The sequence below is a fragment of the Natrix helvetica genome (assembly GCF_964273705.1).
Source record: "Natrix helvetica genome assembly, chromosome: 3".
Classification (NCBI taxonomy): domain Eukaryota; kingdom Metazoa; phylum Chordata; class Lepidosauria; order Squamata; family Natricidae; genus Natrix; species Natrix helvetica.
The window spans coordinates 3,044,476-3,060,435 of record NC_138549.1 but is presented as its reverse complement, the minus strand read 5'-3'; the positions used below and the strand labels follow the sequence as shown (position 1 = coordinate 3,060,435).

The 15,960-nt window shown below is 45.5% G+C and overlaps 1 protein-coding gene across 1 annotated transcript in view; it reads right to left on the bottom strand.

Moving 5' to 3' along the window:
- The window catches only part of ELF1 (E74 like ETS transcription factor 1), a 77,791-nt gene that overhangs the window by 61,385 nt on the left and 446 nt on the right, over positions 1-15,960 (bottom strand). The window lies entirely within an intron of this gene.

Here is a 15,960-nt window from a genome sequence, read left to right as displayed (position 1 = left end):
TGTCCCCAAGAAACCCACAATTGAAAGTACACACCAGGAGTGGCTTCAAAATGTTTTTTTTAAAAAGGCAGGCTGGGAAGGGATGCCTCGGCTTCTACTGGCCCACCTGAGGGGGGGAGGTGTTTCCTAGGCAGGTGCCGCCAGTGCCTGTTTGATATCGTCCGGCCCCTCCCTGCCTGCCATCAAGAAAACACAAGGGGGTCTGCTCCCACCAGAGGAACCCAAAGGAAAAGAGGAGCGTCAACCTGGAGGCAGGTGCGGAAGGGAATAAAAGGGGAAGTGCCACCCTGCCTGGAAATGGGGAAAGGAAGAGGAGGAAAGGAAATGGGAAAAGAAGGAAGGGGAGGGGGAAGGGGAAGGAAAGGAAAAAGGGAAAAAGGAAGGGAAGGGAGGAAAGAAAGGAAAGGAAAAGAAGAGGGAAGGGAAAGGAAAGGAAAGGAAGAGAGAAAGAAAAGGAAGGGAAGAGAGAAAGGAAAAGAAGAAGGAAAGGAAGGGAAAGGAAGAAAGAAAGGAAAGGAAGGGAAGAGAGAAAGGAACGGAAGGGAAGGAAAGGAAAAGGAAAGGAAAGAGAAAGGGAAGGAGAAAGGGAAGGAGAAAGGGAAAGGAAGGAAAGGGAAGGGTGTGATTATTTTTTGCAAGAAAAAGTTTTGCTGAAGTTCAAAGCAGCCCCCCTTCCCTTAATTTTTTGGACTGTTTCTAATTTCCTTTTAACTTTTGTACTATGTGTTTTTTAATGCTGTACGCCGCCCTGAGTCCTTGGGAGAAGAGCGGCATATAAATCTAATAAATCCAATCCAATCCAATCTAATAGATTCTCCATGCGCTTCCACAGTCTGCTGATTTCAAGAAGCAGAGTCACTTATATACCTAAGGAATAGTCCACATTATACATAGAACTCACGTAACAGCTTTAAAAAAAAATACTTTACAGCAGAAATGGGAAGATTGTTTCCTCCTGTACTTTTCTGAGATTCAATCTCCAGGCTTCCTTCCGTTGAGATCTCCTGGGATCTGCTGTGCTACAAATTTGGGATAAGGATTAATCCCTAATTTCATGGCAGTACCAGTCATAACCATAAATCCACATGGAAAATAAATAGGCAAATCTATGGGGCTTAATGAGCGTATGGCAAATCAAACTTTCTTTGGTTTGCAATTTGGCCTCTCGGTTGCTAAGGTGCTTTAGCTATCACGATTAATGGCAAAAAAAAAAAAGGAAGAAATTTTAGTGTATATAAAGGTAAAGGTTCCCTTTGCACATCTCTGCCAGTCATTCCCGACTCTAGGGGGTGCTGATCATCTCCGTTTTAAAGCCGAAGAGCCAGCGCTGTCCGAAGATGTCTCCGTGGTCATGTGGCTGGCATGACTAAATGCCAAAGGCGCACGGAACGCTGTTACTTTCTCACCAAAGGTGGTTCCTATTTTTTTACTTGCATTTTTTATGTGCTTTCGAACTACTAGGTTGGCAGAAGCTGGGACAAATAACGGGAGCTCAGTCCTTTATGCGGTGCTAGGGATTCGAACCGCCGAACTTCTGACCTTCCTGATCAACAAGTTCAGCATCTTAACCACTGAGCCACCGTGTGTGGGGGGGCAGGGGGGAGAGGGGGGGAGAGATAGGGAGGGGATTGACTGTGTTGTTCCTCTGTGTCACATGAGGGTATATACATAATTTTGTATTTATTTATTTATATCGTCATGTTTATGTAGTGTAAAATTGGAGGTGGTGACCCTTTGAGAGCTGTATGCAATGAAATTTCATTTTTAATGTATGCAATTAATGTGCACTCAAAGTGACAATAAAGTTAGTCTCTATTCTGCATACTATTCGATTTGATTCTACTCTATTCTAATCTATGCACAAACACACACACACCGGAGGTAGGTTTCTGCTGGTTTGCTCAAATCGGGCGAACCAGTAGTAGCGGCGCTTCCGTCTGCACGCATCTGCGCATGCCGGAAGCATCGTACCAGCGCGCAAGCCTGCACGAGCAAACCAGTAGTAAAATAAATTGAAGCCCACCACACACACACACACACACACACACGGACCTTTCAAAGAGCTGAATTACCAAACTCTTTGGTGGTGTGTGGACTCAATTAAACCAGTTTGGCTGGTTTTGAAAACGTCCTGAGCCGTAACCCCCCAAAATCCCAAAACGGGCCCTGAAAAGCCTGGCCAAACAATATAGGGGTTTGCATTATCGTACCTGTATTGCAGGTACGTCATTGGAAGGAGGAGTAGAGCTATTTATGGGATCATGCGGCAGTTCTTGCTGGACTACGCCCAAGTCTTTCTTTAAAAGCAGCAACCTTCCACGTGGATCCTACCTGTAGTAGGCAGCACAGACGCTCCCTGCGCCAGTCACATTTTTAAAAAATCCTGAACATCTTTTTCCTACCAAATAGGAAAGACGAGATGAAACCAAGCCAACATCAAGCTTCTCTGATTGGTATCAGCCGTCCTGGCTGCTCTCTGAGCTTGCTTGTTTTCTTGCAGACGTTTCATGACCCAACTAGGTAACATCATCAGTGATAGAAGGAAGTGGGGTTTGCGAGGAGGGGGAGGGGGAGGGGGAGGGGGAGGGGGAGGGGAGGGGGAGGGGGAAGGGAATGTCTCTAGGGCCCTTGGTGCTCTCTGAGCTTGCTTATTTTCTTGCAGACATTTCATGACCCAACTAGATAATATCATCAGTGATGGGAGTGGTATTTGTGAAGAAGAGGAGGAGGAGAACGAGGAGGTGGAGGTGGAGCAATATGGAGTCTTGTGTGCTCTCTGATCTTTCTTGTTTTCTTTACCCAAACTTAGTAACACCATCTTAATACAATAATAATACAATAATACAATAGCAGAGTTGGAAGGGACCTTGGAGGTCTTCTAGTCCAACCCCCTGCCTAGGCAGGAAACCCTATACGGTTTCAGACAAATGGCTATCCAACAAATGCCTATCCAATCTTAGTTCAGACACTTGGCAACTGACTCGTATTTATGACGGTTGCAGTGTCCCGGGGGTCAACTGATCCCCATTTGCGACCTTCCGCCAAGCAAAGTCAATGGGGGAAGCCAGTACTGTGTTGCTAACTTAACAACTGCCGTAATTCAGTTAACAACTATGGCAAGAAAGGTCGTAAAATGCGGCAAAACTCAACCTAGGTCTCTCTGAGCAACATACATTTTGGGCTCAATTCTGGTCGTAAGTAGAGGACTTCCTGTATCGACCAACTGAGAACTATAACTGCCAGGCCTATTCAATTGAACCTGCATGCATAATTTTGCAATAAAAAAGGGAATAAATTTCCAAATCATAACAATCGTTCTATTCTTCCCTTCGCCAACAAGATAAGGAACTGCGAGAATTATAGACTAAATATTTGGAAAATATAAGGCGGCTCGCCTCTTGCCTTAGGACATTTTTTACGAGTACAAGTTGATGTTATATTTCCTCTGAATTTGGCGCCTCAATTATTTTTTAACGATATTCTAAGTGTTCTATATTTAAATGAAAAAGCCATTTATTCTCCTCGGGTTCTGACGGATTCCAAACTTTTATGAGCGTAGAAAAATAAATATGGGAGGGGAAATCTTTTTACATTCATGCCTCTCGATCAGGCTAGTTAAAATGAAACTAATCTCATCACGGAAGCCCCAAGACTTCGTAGGAAGTCGGAACGCATCATTTTAAAGATTTTTTCCCCTCCTGATTTAAAGAGATGAACGGTGCAGGGTTAGAAAATAATTCTAAACAGCCCGAGCAAAAACAGTGCTTGGTCTCCGGCTGTTTGTTGACTTTATTTTGTGTTTTTTTTCATTTTCTATATCTTTCGTCACTGGGCATATGTCCTTAATTTAGAAGCACAATGGAGCGCCCGAAATTTCTGTCACTAAGCAAGACACTTTTTAAAGTTTTGACCCATTTTGCGTCTTTCTCGCCACGGTCGTTAAGCGAACCACTGCAGTTGTTAAATTAGTCACATGGTTATTAAGTGAATCTGGCTTCCCCTGCTCGTCACAAGGTCACCAAAGGGAATCGCGCAGTGATGGGATTCAGCCGGTTTGGGTCGGGCCAGGCGAACCAGTTGTTAAATTGCTGGCTGGCCTCACCCCTTCCGGAAGTCCCCACACGCCCTGTTTTGGCTCCCAGCTAAGTGCAGGGAGTCTTACTAGGCCCAAAACGGGATACTGGGGAGAGGGGGTGCAGCATGGCACGCATGCCCCCCGCAACCCTTTTTGCTCCCAGGAGGCTGCAGGGAGACCTATTAGGCCCAAAAACAGGGTGGGGTGCAGCATGCCCCCCCCCTGTGGCCCATTTTTGCTCCCAGGAGACTACAGGAAGGTCTACTAGGCGCACGGAGGATGGGGGCTCCCCCCGCAGTCTGTTTTTGCTCCCAGAAAGCTGCAGGAAGGCCTACTAGGCCCAAAATGGGGTACCGGAGGTGCACCGCCCCCCCCCATGGCCATTTTTGCTCCCAGGGGGGTGCAGGAGGGCAAGTGCTGCCTGTCACAACCCCTGCCCCCCCCCAGCATGGCCAAGCTCACCCAGCCGGTCGTTAGGGCAGAGAACCGGTTGTTCAATTATTTGAATCCCACCACTGGGATTGCGTCACAGACACACACACACACACACACACACACACACAGGACGTTGCGACCCGTCGTAAAGATGAACCAGTTGCCAAAGACTCTGAATGTTGACCACGCGACTTCAGGGATGTGGCAATGGTCGTTAAGTATGAAAAACAGTCATAGGTCACTTTTTTCAGGGCGGTTGCAACTTTGAACCGTTGTAAGAATTGTGGTGGAAGAAGTTGGGAATTGGTTTGGGACGCTTGCTTCCTGTCCCTGCGCTTATATCCTGGTTTGCTAACTGATGTCCTGTTGTTTCTCTAAGGTCAGCGCAGGGGGTTCTTTGCAACTAGCCAGGGAGGCGAATGGGTAGCCCTGGGCCAGACGCCCATCTCTAAACTTAAGAGTCTTTTCCAGGGCTCCCCAACCTTGGCCACTTTTAAGACTGGTGGTCTTCAACTCCCAGAATTCCTCAGCCAGCAGGAGCTTCCTGGGAGTTGAAGTCCACAAGTCTTAAAAGTGGCCAAGGTTGGAGAGCCCTGATTTATTCCGTAGAACTAGATAAAATGTGATGGCTGCTGCTGTGCTGGAATATTTTCAGGGAGGGCTTATTTTCAGGGGAGGGCATATTTTGGGGGGAGGGCTTATTTCAGCGCATGTGCCCAAAAGCCCGCTTGGGCTTATTATCCGGGGAGGTCTTATTTCCAGGGAAATGGGGCATAAACCCTGCTAGGCAGGAGGGCAGCAGAGATGTTGAAAATGGTCACCTGACAACCACCATTATCATCAGCCATAAAACATTGGCTGTCCCAAGTTTGCAGCAGGTAGTCCTCCACTTACAACAATTCATTTAGTGACCGTTCAAAGTTACAATGGCAGTGGGAAAAATGTCTTACAACTGTTTTTCACACTTTGGAACCGTTGCAGCATTCCCCACTATCACGTGATCAAAATTCAGAGGCTTGGCAACTGGCATGTACTTATGACAGTTGCATTCTCCTGGGTCATGTGGTCTCCTTTGGCAGGGTCAGCAGGGAAACTGGATTCACTTAACAACTGGATTCACTTAACAACAGCTGCGGTGATTCGCTTAAGAACCGGGGCAGGGCAAGAGAGGTTGTAAAATGTGTGCAGAGCCCACTTAACAAACTGTTTCGCTTAGCAACAGAAAAATTCAGGCTGAATTGTGGTTGTTAGTTAAAGATTACCTGTCCAGATGACCTCACAAGGAATCTTAAACTTCTGGTTATTAAATCTGGAGCCTGCAGGGGGGACAGGAAACTCCAGGAATCACCACAGTAACATGTTCCAACAGAGGAGAAAGAATATTATTATTACTTCCATAATTTTCCCCAGGCTGTACAGGTATTAGTCACTACCCAGTCCCTGGGATCACCTCTTAAGAGGCTCATAAATGTATTTTAATGCTCTTTTTAGAACCTTAAAAGCAATGAAAAAACTATTATTTACTATTTATTAATCCAATTTATATAAACCCGTATCACAAAACAGGCCTCTGGACAGCCTACAGCAATCAAATAACCCCAAATTGTGTATTTGTTGTTAGATATATTGTTATCTGCGCTAGCAGATATTTCAGAGATAGGGTAACAGTTTTTTTTAAAGCTGTGACAACAATGTAAACACTTGTTATTGAAGGGTTAAAAGCTTCAGTAAAGTTTATTTATTGGTCTACTTATAACTCGCTCCAGTCCCCAAGGACACTGAAAAGCATATATCTGAAATAATTCAAGATTTTCCAGTTCCAATTGCCAAAATGTGAATAGATGCGCTTTAAATCACATAGTTTAAATCAAAACCTTACAATTCCAACAGAAACCTGCTATGGCACAAGAAATACTACCTACTGTTCATGAGATTCGGTTTTTATTAGCCTTACACTTTAGCTGATGTCTCGGTGCAAACATTTTTCATCAAATTTGGATTCTTACAGCATCTTCATGTTTCTATTCGGCTAAAAAAAAAAATCACTTTGTAGAAACAAAACCCCAACATGGAAAACTCCAAATACTTATTAAAGGTAAAAGTAAAGGTTCCCCTCGCACGTTTATGCTAGTGGTTCCCGACTCCAGGGGGCGGTGCTCATCCCCGTTTCAAAGCTGAAGAGCCAGCGCTGTCCGAAGACGTCTCCATGGTCATGTGACTGGCATGACTCAAAGCCGAAGACGCACGGAGCGCTGTTCCCTTCCCTCCAAAGGTGGTTCCTATTTGTCTACTTGCATTTTTATGTGCTTTTGAACTGCTAGGTTGGCAGAAGCTGGGACACGTAACGGGAGCTCACTCCATTATGCGGCGCTAGGGATTTGAACAGCCTAACTGCCAACCTTTCTGATCAACAAGCTCAGCATCTTAGCCACCGCATCCCTTAAACATTTATTACCACATATCTAAATATATTCACAATCAAATACCTTCACATCTTTGTTAACAATCTCAGCAAACTTATATAGACAATATATACTTTGGACTTCTAAAATAATCGGAGTTCCTCTCCTAAGGCTTACGGGGAAACTCAGGGCTCTTGGGCTAAGAAGACAGGCACTTTCAGGGGTTACAGTAGTCCTCGACGTACGACCACAATCGAGCCCAGCATTTCTGTTGTTAAGTGAGACGTTGGTTCAGTGAGTTTTTCCGACCTTTTTTTGCCATAGTTATTAAGTGGATCACGGTAGTTGATAAGTTACTAACATGGTTGTTAAGTGAATCTGGCTTCCCCGCTGATTTCTGCTTGTCCGACGGTCACAAAAGGAGATCATGTGACCTTGGGACACAGCAACGGTCATAAGTGTGAACCAATTGCCCAGCCTCTGAATTTTGATGACATGACCATGGGCATGCTACCAAAGGTTGCAAGTGTGAAAAATGGTCATTAAGTCACCTTTTTTTCAGTGTCGTCGTGACTTTGGTCACTAAACGGACTCTTGTTTAAGTCGAGGGTTACCTGCACAGGTAATGTTGACTTAGTTCATTTAGTGACCATTCAAAGTTACGACGACACTGTCATCATTAGGACTGTTTTTCAGACCATGGAAGCATCCCCAAGGTTACGCTGTCAAAATTCAGAAGTATGCCAATAGATTCATCTTTAGGACAGTTGCAGTGTCCCCTTTTGCGACCTTCTTAAAAGCAAAGTCCACGCAGGAAGCCGGATTCACTTAACAACCGGACTACTAACTTCGCAAGCGGAGCGATTCCCGTTATGACGGTGGCAAGGAAAGTCGTAAAACGGAGCAAAACTCAACTTAAACGTCTTGCTTACCCACAGAAATTTGGAGCGTCGTAAGTCGAGGACTAACTACCAAAAGGTTAAGAGTTGCTAATCATTGGTCAGGAAAGAGATTTTGCAGTCACGCTGAGTGACTGAATGAAATTGCATTAATCAATGTGCAACGGCTGTGAAAATGCACATCCAATGCTCGAACTAATTGGGAAAAAAGCTCAGGAGATGGAGAGATAATGTTAAAACTGCACTTGGAATATTCGAGACAGATTTGCCATCCCATCTAATCAAAAGACTGGAAAAATTGCAAAAAATGAAATAAGATAAAAATGGGAGGCAGCCGAAATGATTACTACAGGGGCATTAAACTATTAGTAATGACTTGACTTTACGGCTGTTTATTATCTCTGCAATCCTATCAAGCATACCTTAATTGACAACTGTAGCAAAGAGTAGTGAATATTCTAGAAGTTTAAAAGCTTCTGAGTCTGGTTAAGAGAGCAGAGGAATGACTGGCCTGACACAGGCTTACAAATATATGTACGTATGTGTTGTATGTATGTATGTATGTATGTATGTATGTATGTATGTATATATGTATGTATATATAGATTTTCACGGGTGTAGGTATGCTGGTTTTGTTGTATTCGGGTCTTTTCCCGTGTAAGATTGAAATTGTCTTTGCAACGTTTCGGCAGGATCTCACCTGCCATCTTCAAGCGTGGGGTTAAAATGGGAACGGAGCTGCCGTCTTTCTGTAAATCTTGGTGGAAGGGGATGGGGTGCTGGCTTTGTTTCAGTAAGTGGAATGATTGGTTGTGTGGTTGTATCATGATTGGTAGATTGGTGCTGATTGGTGCTGGCTGTGTGTGCATTGTTGTTTTGTATTGTAACGGCTTTTGTGGTGGGTGGTGTTCGTTTGTTGGCTAGGGCTGGTTTCCAGATGTTTGGTAGGCAAAATTTTATTATTATTGAAACGGTGTTATGTGACACTCAATTAAAACCATATCTGCCCCATTCAAATTAATTTTTAACAAACAATACAGCTAAACTATTGCAACAATGAAATTGTTTAGTTTCATGCAAATGAAAGCTTATAAAATTTCGTAATCCCAATACTTTAAACACCGGGTTTATTTAGCGTAAAGAGGTCCTGAAAAATTTCAAGTATTTAAATTATGCGCACATTCCTGGCTATTCAAATCAGCTTTCGTGATTGCACAGGCTGCTCCATGAGCTCACAATACATACCAGGAAATTAACCAGTCTGTATTTGCTTATGAAATGTAAAAAACAGCTTAAATTTAAATCCATATGGTTCAATACATACAGTTATCCACTTGATGGCAGTCATTCAGACACAAAATATATAATTATGGGCTAAGGATGACGATAGGACTTTTACATGCATATTAACATCTGGATAGAGAATGGGATCAGATCTGAGAAAATTAAGTCTCTGGAGAATAGAGGGTTTTTTTTCTTCCATGGTATATATAAGCTTTCCTACAAGAGAGAGAGAAAAGAATACAAAGAGATGGATGGATGGATGGATGGATGGATGGATGGATGGATAGATAGATAGATAGATAGATAGATAGGGAGGAAGGGAGAGAGAAAGAGAGAAAGAGGACAAAGAGATGGATGGATAGATAGATAAACAAAAAGAAAGAAAGGATGGAAGGAAGGAAGAAGACAAAGATGGATGAATGTAGATAGACAGACAGACAGATAGGGAAAAAGGAAGGAAGGAAGGAGATGAATGGATGGGTGGATAGACAGATAGATAGATAGGGAGGGAGGAATACATTCTCATTTTTTTCAGCCATAAAATAAATGCTAGGATTAACGTCCAGTTTTGGTGTTCAGATACCAGTAAATAGTTTATTTGTGAAGCTTTGTGAGACAATACACTTCCCCTTATCACAGTGTACATTTTTTTTATTGTTTTGAAAATATAATTAGCATATATTTATCTTTAAAGTTGACCTTGGGATAAGGTCATTAAAATAAAAAAGGCTAGGCCTCTTTGGAAACAGAGCTGAAACAATGCACAACTGTTTTGTTAGCAGAATGGGTATCGCTCAACAGACAGCTTGCCCTACAAATCTATATGACATTATGACATTGTGGAGATATTATATGGTGTGATTAGGGGATACACAGAGGGAGACAGAATACAGAATATGGAATGATAAGAGCTGGAAGGCAACGTAAGATCAAGAGGAGGAAACAGAGCAATCTAGTAAAACCTTATATCTGAGGAATGAGATTCTGCATTCTATCTGCCTCAGTAAGTCTTGCAGAAAAAGGTTAATAATCTAACTATTTTCTTATGATTAGCAATGTACGCGAAGCTTTAGGTAAGTAGCCAAAGACTTGGTAACTAGCCATTGTTATTATTTCTAACCAATATTGGCTAGTTTTCATTTTGACAATTAGAATACAGAATAACAGAGTTGGCAGGGACCTTGGAGGTCTTCTAGTCCAACCCCCCCTCCCGCTCAGGCAGGAAACCCTGCACCACTTCAGACAACATGTTCTTAAAACTTCCAGTGTTGGAGCAACTTCTGGAGGCAACTTCTGTTCCACTGATTAATTGTTCTAACTGTCAGGAAATTTCTCCTCAGTTCTAAGTTGCTTCTCTCCTTGATTAGTTTCCACTCATTGCTTCTTATTCTACCCTCAGGTGCCTTGGAGAATAGCTTGACTCCCTCTTCTTTGTGGCAACCCCTGAGATATTGGAAGACTGCTATCCTGTCTCCCCTAGTCCTTCTTTTAATTAAACTAGACATGCCCAGTTCCTGCAACCGTTCTTCATATCTTTTAGCCTCCAGTCGCCTAATCATTTTTGTTGCTCTTCTCTGCACTCTTTCTAGAGTCTCCACATCTTTTCTACATCGTGGTGACCAAAACTGAATGCAGTATTCCAAGTGTGGCCTTACCAAGGCATTATGAAGTGGTATTAACACTTCACATCATTTTGATAACTGTGAGTGAAAATCTGTAACATTTAACTTCACACATACACATATTATTTATTATTTATTTATTTATTTTATTGAACTTATTAGTCGCCCCCTCTCCCCACAGGGACTCGGGGCGACGTACAGAGCAATAATCAAGATAGCACCATAAAATCGTGCAGAGGAGGTAAAAATAAGTCCATAAATAAGCATACTTACAAAGTTTAAAACCCCAAAAATATTAAAAACAAAATTTCCCATTGTAAAATGACCTGGGGTGGCAAGATAGTAACGTTATGCCAGGCCGGCTTGACGAAACAGGTAGGTCTTCAGCTTCATACGGAAGGAGCGAAGATCGGTTGTTGTCCGGATGTCTGGGGGGAGGTCATTCCAAAGGGTAGGGCCCACCACAGAGAAGGCCCTACTCCTGGGCACCGTCCCCAGGCACTCTCTAGAGGACGGCACCCGGAGTAGCCCCTCCCTGTGTGAGCGAGTGGGTCGCAGGGATGTATGGGGCAGGACGCGATCCCGCAGGTAACTAGGCCCTGTGCCATGGAGCGCTTTGAAGATGGTAACCAGTACCTTGAAGCGCACCCGGTAGGTCACAGGAAGCCAGTGCAGCTCGCGCAGGATAGGTGTTATATGGGAGAATCTCGATCTCCCCATAATAACCCGCGCGGCTGCATTCTGGACCAACTGCAGTCTCCGGGCGCACCTCAAGGGGAGCCCCATGTAGAGAGCGTTACAGTAGTCCAGGCGGGACGTCACCAGCGCGTGAGTGACTGTGCGCAAGGCCTCCCGGTCCAAAAGGGGCCGCAACTGGCGCACGAGGCGAACCTGGTGGAACGCCCCCCTTGCCACGGCCGCCACGTGATCTTCTAAGGTCAGCCGATCGTCAAGGAGGACGCCCAAGTTGCGCGCCCCTTCCACCGGGGCTAATTGCTCATCCCCGATGGTCAGCGATGGAATATGCTGATTGAATCGGGAAGCCGGGAACCACAGCCACTCTGTCTTGGAGGGGTTGAGCCTGAGCCTGCTGTCATCCATCCAGACCCGTACGGCTTCCAGACATCGGGTCATCACTTCGACAGCCTCGTTGGGGTGGTTTGGGGTGGAAATGTACAACTGAGTATCATCAGCGTACAGATGGTAACTCACCCCAAAACCACGGATGATCTCGCCCAGCGGCTTCATATATATGTTGAACAAGAGAGGCGAGAGAATCGACCCCTGTGGGACCCCACAAATGAGGGGCCTTGCGGTCGACCTCTGCTCCCCCGTCAACACACATTGCCTCCGGCCAGAGAGGTAGGAGTGGAACCACCGTAGCACGGTGCCTCCAATCCCCAACCCCTCCAGTCGGCGCAATAGGATACCATGGTCGATGGTATCGAAGGCCGCCGAGAGATCTAATAGAACAAGGATGGAGGAACAACCCTCATCCTTTGCCCTCCAGAGATCATCCACCAACGCGACCAAGGCCGTCTCCGTGCTGTGACCGAGTCGGAAGCCAGACTGGCGCGGGTCTAGATAATCATCTTCCTCCAGGTGACGCGGAAACTGCTGAGCCACCACACTCTCAACAACCTTTGCTAAAAAAGGAAGGTTGGAGACAGGACGATAATTTGCTAGTTCCTTTGGGTCCAGAGAAGGCTTCTTGAGCAGGGGCCTGACCACCGCCTCTTTCAAGGCGGCCGGCATCCGGCCCTCCCCCAACGAAGCGTTCACCAGTCCCAGTAGCCAGCCTCGTGAGCCCTCCCAGGAGGCCAGCACCAACCAGGAGGGACACGGGTCCAGTAAACATGTGGTGGCCCGCAGTCGCCCGCGCAACCTGTCCAAATCTTTGATGACAACAGGGTCAAACTCCTCCCAGCATGGTCTCTCAAGACTAGTCTCGGACGTCCCCACTGGAGCACTGGAGTGGGTCCAACCTCTCCGGATATGATCGATTTTATCCTGCAGGAACTCTCCAAATTCCTCTGCCCTGCCCTGCAATGGGGGGTCCCGCTGCTCCTGTGACAGAAGGGAGCGGGTCACCCGAAACAGGGCAGCAGGGCGGTTCTCTGCGGACGCTATAAGAGTGGCACAATACTGACGTTTGGCCACTCTTATTGCCACAAGGTAGGTCCTTATGTAGGCTCTTACCTGTGTTCGGTCAGCTTCGGAGCGGGAGGATCTCCACTTACTCTCCAGGCGTCTCCTAAGGCGTTTCATCGCCCTTAGCTCCCCGTTAAACCAGGGGGCCCGAGTCGATCGTGGCCGTCGGAGAGGCCGCAAAGGCGCCACCCGGTCCAAGGCACCGGCAGCCGCACTATTCCATGCGGCTACCAGGTCCTCAGCCCGGGAGCGGGACAGGTCAGCAGGAAATGGCCCAAGCTCAGCCTGGAACCTATCCGGTTCCATCAGGCGCTTGGGGCGGAACCATCTGGGATAATCTGGTTCCGCCTCCCCGCGGTGGGGAGTAGCGCCAGGGAAGTCAAGCTGGAGAAGTGAGTGATCTGACCATGACAGGGGCGTGATGACTAAATGCCCTCTTCCCAGATCACTCGTCCACTGGTCGGAGACAAACACAAGATCCAGAATGTGGCCTCGCTCGTGAGTGGGGTCCTGAATTACTTGAGTCAGACCCATGGCTGTCATGGAAGCCATGAATTCCCGGGCTACCTCGGATGCCTTTCCCGTTGACGGCAGGTTGAAATCCCCCATCACTAGTAGTTTGGGGGTCTCAACCGCCATCTCCGCGATCCGCTCGAGGAGCTCGGGCAGGGCCGTTGATGTATGGCGGGGAGCCAGGTATACTATCAACAGGCCCAACTGACTCCCTGGACCCCACTTTACGCCCAGAGACTCACAACCAGATGTCTGCGACACAGTGAATTCTCTCGGTGCCAGATCGTCCCGGATGATAATTGCTACCCCCCCACCCCTACCTTGGGCCCGTGGCTGGTGGAATACACGGTAACCTGGAGGGCACATTATATTCCCCCACAATCTGTAATTCCCACTGCTTATTAGAATGCTTTCTCATAATTAGCCGTTTTACAGTATCCATCAAATGTTAGAAACCTTTTCATTATTTTGAGTTGAGTGTTTCATTTAACATGCCCAGACGCAGCTTCAATGACAACGTGAAGAATAAAATGCTTATTTCAAACTATTCTACAGGTAGTCCTCAACGTACGACCACAATTGAGCCCCAAATTTCTGTTGCTCAACGAGACAAGTTGTTCAGTGAGGTTTGTCCCATTTTACGACCTTTCTTGTCTCAGTTTTTAAGTGAACTGCTGCAGTTGTTAAGTTAGTAACACGGCTGTTAAGTGAACTTGGCTTTCCTATGGACTTTGCTTGTCGACAGGAGGATCACATGACCTCAGAAGGCTGCAACAGTCATAAGTACATGCCAGTTGCCAAGGGTCTGTATTTTGATCACATGACCACGGGGAGTACAATACTCATTAAGTGTAAAAAACAGTCATATCACTTTTTTCAATGCTGTTGTAACTTTGAACGGTCACTAAACAAAATGTTATAAGTTGAGGACAACCTATATTATGCTGTCATTAAGGGTTATCTTTGCCACGGAACTCTAAACTACCATTAAGGGATGAACTGGCAAGAATTAAGCATCACTTGCAGAACAATTTTAAATTTAAAAAGAAATTATCCTATTTTGACTACCGTATATATACAGCTTACTACCTACTTTGTACCCTATCTGAATAAACTGAGGCTCTGAACCACGTTTTAACTGAAATAAGACATCTTCAAATCATGGCTTACAAGCCGTCTTGCTTCAGATACTGAAAAATCCCAAATTTAGGAACTGGGTTTTAAGTTAAAGTCACCTTTTTAATGAAAGGCAGAAGTTCCTTGGCTAAACCGGAGTCCTTAGAGGGGTGACGCATTTCCGTCATGTGAAAACAAGATTTAATGGTGGGGTTTTTTTCTTCTTTTTTTCCCCTTGAGCTAAATTCTGACTTTCGTAGCGAGTGAGTGGCTGGTAGGTTGGTCTTTTGGCAAAGCAAGAAGCATCGGAACAAAACACGATAAAATTAAATATGTCAAATTTACACCAGAAGAAATAGCATGCGTGCTTGTTCTCAGATGCGGAAGAAGTCGTTTTAAACCGTCGGCCACTGAAGAGCCGTAACCCCAAATTTCAGCAGGCAAAGAGATTGTAAGGAAGGGGCAGCCCAACTTCTAAATGCAAAAATGTTATTTTTCAGTTGCACCACCCTTTTGTCTTCTCGTGAGTCAGATCCCAACAGCCTGAATCAGAGACTCACAAAGCCATGCGGCCTGACTGGTTTGAGATCAGTGCGGTATGATGTCTAAAGCAGGCCATAGTTCCATAAACCATGGTTACAGCAAATGGTTAACCCAGATGCACGCAGGTCTCAGGCTCCCGGGCTTTGGTTTCCATCTCTCCGGCATGGATTTATTGCAATGTTTTGGGTTTTATAAGCGAAATACTAATCTAGGTGGTTGCGAAATCGCTCCAGGAGGCTGGAAAATTGGGGAGTTCCTCTCCTGCGGGTGGATAGTTAAAGCCTGAAATTCCCAGGAGGGAGAGGAGTTTTAGGCAGCTTGGGAGGGAGGGAGGGAGGGAGGGAGGGAGGGAGGGAGGAAAAGATAGAAGGATGGGAGAAAGGAAATAGGAGGAAGGATCAAGATGGAAGGAAAGAGAAAAGGAAAGAAGGAAGGAAGGAAGGGATGGAGGGAAGGAAAAGATGGAGGGAAGGATGGAATGAAGGAAAGAGAAGTTAAGAGAAAAGAAAAGGAAGATAGGAAGGAAGGTAAAGAAAGATGGAAGGAAGGAAGGAAGGAAGGAAGGAAGGAAGGAAGGATCAAGATGGAAGGAAAGAAAGCGAAGGAAGAAAGGAAGAGAGGAAGGGAGGGAAGGAAGGAGAAGTTAAAAGTAAGGAAGGAAAGGAAGGATGGAAGAAAGAAAGGAAAGAAGGACAGAGAAGGAAAGAGAGGTAAGGGTCAAGACAAAAGGAAAGAGAAAAGGAAGGGAGGAAGAGAAGGGAGAGAAAGAGAGGAAGGAAAAAAAGACAAGCAGTGGAAAGGAAGGAAAGAAGGAAGCAGAGAGAAGAAAAAGAAATTTAGGAAGAAAAGAAGGAAGGAAGGAAGGAAAGTTAAGAGGAAGGAAAGAAAGAAGGAAAACGAAGTTAAGAGGAAAGAGAAGG